Source organism: Leptonychotes weddellii, chromosome 10, assembly GCF_054177405.1.
Source record: "Leptonychotes weddellii isolate Sample4059 chromosome 10, ASM5417740v2, whole genome shotgun sequence".
NCBI classification, from domain to species: domain Eukaryota; kingdom Metazoa; phylum Chordata; class Mammalia; order Carnivora; family Phocidae; genus Leptonychotes; species Leptonychotes weddellii.
The window spans coordinates 36,947,985-36,951,325 of NC_138378.1; positions in this window are offsets into that span (position 1 = coordinate 36,947,985).

Consider the following 3,341-nt stretch of genomic DNA (forward strand, 5'->3'; position numbering starts at 1 on the left):
TGACATAACTGACTCCATTTTATTTCAATTTCCACGTTTGTTACAGCAGCTGTAGGAAACCAATACATCTCACAATCCTTACCCTCTCCATGTTCAATTCACAGCAAGATCTCTCAATTACATCCCTAAATGAAACTCAGATCTGTCTACTTCTTTGCTGCCATATTAATTCAGGCCACCCTCATCATCAGCATGGACACTGCAACCATTTCCTAACTGGCCCAGACTTGACCCCTCCAACTCATTCAGAAAGATCCATTCAAGGCCTCCGATCATGTTACTCTCTGCTTAAACATCTTGTTTCCACTGGTCTTAGAGCATTTGGATGACTTAACATGGCTTGCAAGATACTACCCTTGAAACTCAAAGATACTATCTTTGAAACTCACCCTTTCCCTCACTCTGCACACTTTAGCTCCAGCTGTTTTTTGTTTTGTTTTGTTCCTCAAACTTGGCAAATTCCTCATCATAGGGCCTTTGCAAAAGTATTTACTCTGCCTACAGAGGTCTCCATTGTCTTCCTCCTACTTGCTACCTTCTGCCTGTCTTTCTTACCTTTAGTTCTATAAAGTCTTTCCCTCCACCTCTGTGTTTTTTCTTTCTTTTTCTAGAAGATTGTATTTTTGAAGATAGTCATAAAGAAGATCTTCATATCACCCACCTTTTGACGGCCTAAGACACTGTGGCTCTGAACACAGCCCAAGTATCCTCAGAAGAGTGCCCCCAGGAGAAATGAGTTTGACCCCCATGCCATCATCAAGCCCCCTGACCACCGAGTCGGCCATGAAGAAGACAGAAGACAATGACACACTTCTATTCGTTGTAGATGTCAAAACCAACAAGCGCCACATCAAACAGGCTATGAAGAAGCTCTATGACATTGATGTGGTCAAGATCAACACCCTGATCAAGCCTGTTGAAGAGAATAAGGCTTATTTTCGACTAGCTCCTGACTATGGTGCTTTGGATGTTGCCAACAAAAGTGGGATCATCTAAACCGAGTCCAGCTAGCTAGTTCTAAGTACAAATTTTTTCACCATTAAAAAAAAAATGGCTATAATAGTATCTCCTTTCCCACAAGCTTTCTACTATGTGAATTTGCTATTCCCACACCAAAAAATAGAATCCAATTTCTTTCTCCTTGTATCTAGGCTGGCCTTATGACTTCCTTGTTAACCAACAAGAAATTGCTGAAGGTTTTGTTGTATGACTTTCCCAGCTAGGTCCAAAAATGTCATGAAGTTTCCTCCTAATTTCCTTGAGACATACGGTCTGGGGGAACCTGGCCCCTAAGTAAGAAATCCAACTACCTGGAGACCACCAGGCTGGAAGCACCATGCATGGATGCTCCAGGTGCCAGTCCCATGTGAGCTCAGTCCTTTAGCTCCTCCTACCACCAAAAATGTGAGCGAAGCTGTTTGGATCCTCTAGATCAGTCCATCCATCAGCTGAGTCCCACTAAGTGACTGCAGTCGCTCCAGGAGTAGAAGAATCACCCAGCCATACTCTGACTGAATTCTTGACCCACAGAGTCAAGAGCATAGTCTCATGTAGTTTGTTATGCAGCAAGAGTAATGGGAACATCTCCACAGTAGCTGTTCACAAGCATTTACTTATTGGTCTGACACCTCCAAGAGATCGGAAGCTCCACGAGACCAACTAATATGTCTGTGTTGCTTACAATCACATCTTTGGAAGCTAGCACGGGATTTTCTAGGTGTTCAATAAAGATAAGAGTGTCCCAAAGTCTTAGTCCTGTTTTAAGCTATTTAAAGCTTAACACTGCACAAAGACTTCTGGGATACCCTCTGCTGAATGAAGCGGGGAAGGAGCTCTTCTACTCTTAGGACCTGTAATGGAATTTGCCATTTGCAATTTCAGTCACGAGGAAATAACTTAGAACTAATTTCTTTCAGACATTTCAACTGACCGGTCTTATTCAGAATCTTCTACTGAATCGACAAAATGTATTATGTTATATTAATATCTCTCAGGAGCTGAAGTAATTTGGTAACATTAATGTCAGAAAGCAGCTTCATATTAAAACTGGAAAAATAAAAGACTGATAAAGGAGAGACTATCCCCTATCAACAAGAGATAAATATTCTTATTTTTTCACCATCCATTTTAATAAACTCATTAACCTATGTGATGTTTCTGCCAGTGGATATTAAGGAAATTTATAATAGTTGAATTGATCCCCATTCACCTTAAACAAAATAGAATAGGAAGTACTAGCCTCATTTACATAATTGTTTTGGATTCCTTGGACAGAAATAATTTCCAGGGTTGTCTTGTCCAAAAATAATCTGCAGTTCAAACTAGAGACTTCATTTTTTTTTTCTTTCAACTTCTTTGTGATAAGAATCCAAACTGTCTCATGATGTTAAAGCTTACCTGAAATATTTTATACATATCTTGGTCTCCTGTTGCAAGATGATTCTGACCACTCTAAAATTAGACTGTGAGCATGACATCTCTTTATTTCTTTAGAACCCTTCTCTGAAGGTCTGTGAAAATGCTATCAACCACAGATTCTTCTCTCAGCTAGGCTTCAAGATATTTTCTTATATAGTCATCCAACATATGCGCCCAATAGATCTAGGATTAAATTACTATAGAAAGGTCACTCAAAACATGGATCATATACATTTGACCCTAATGTGGAGGTTAGGGGTGCTGAACCCCCATGCAGTTGAAAACGCACATACAACTTTAAATTCACCCCAAATTTAACTACTACTGTTGATCAGAAGCCTTACCGATAACGTAGTTGATTAACAGATATTTTGTATGTTATATGTATGATATACTGTATTTTTAATAAAGTAAGTTAGAGAAAGGAGAATGCTAAGAAAATCATAAGGAAGGGGCACCTGGGTGCCTCAGTTGGTTGAGTGTCTGACTTTTGGTTTCAGCTCTGGTTTTGATCTCAGCGTCCTGGGATCGAGCCCTGCATCAGGCTCTGTGCTCAGTGTGGAGCCTGATTGAGATTCTCTCTCTCCCTCTGCCCCTTCCTCCTTCCACCCGCCATGCTCTCTCTCTCTAAAATAAATAAATAAATCTTTAAAAAATCATAAGGAAGAGAAAATACATTTACAGTACTGTACTGAATTTATTAAAAATTATCTGCAAAGTGGACCCACGCAGTATAAACTTGCATTGTTCAAGGGCCAACTGCAGTTATAAATTAATTACTTTGATTTTCCTTCAAAAGAAATGAGCCACCTCAGCTACATAACCTCTTACGCACTCAAAAACAGTCCATAATTGTGAAACTACTTGTGTAAAACTCTTGAACTTTCTTTTATTTTTTAAGATTTTATTTTATTTTTATTTTT